We start from the raw sequence: 376 nt of genomic DNA on the forward strand, positions 1-376 counted from the left end.
AATAAGGTTAAAGACTTTGTTTTTTTCGAAAGAATTGATTTTAATTCCAGAACCTATTCATACAATTGCTTCTGATGAAGTAAGTATTGAACCTCTTTAAGACATTATTGTTCAAACTCCACTTCAAGATGAAGAACAAACTCAAAATCCTCAGGAAAACGTGCTTCAAGAACCAATACCTTTGTGAAGGTCCACTAGAGTAAGAAGAAATTTTATTCCTCATGATTATATAGTATTTCTCTAGGAACATGAGGAACGTGATGGTATGATGGAAATGATCCAATCAATTTCCATGAAGCCATGAAAGATTCCAATTCATAAAAATGGATTGAAGCAAATGAGGAGTATAAGTCAATGTAAACAATAAGGTTTGGGA

The sequence above is a fragment of the Lupinus angustifolius genome, chromosome LG14, assembly GCF_001865875.1.
Source record: "Lupinus angustifolius cultivar Tanjil chromosome LG14, LupAngTanjil_v1.0, whole genome shotgun sequence".
Taxonomy (NCBI): domain Eukaryota; kingdom Viridiplantae; phylum Streptophyta; class Magnoliopsida; order Fabales; family Fabaceae; genus Lupinus; species Lupinus angustifolius.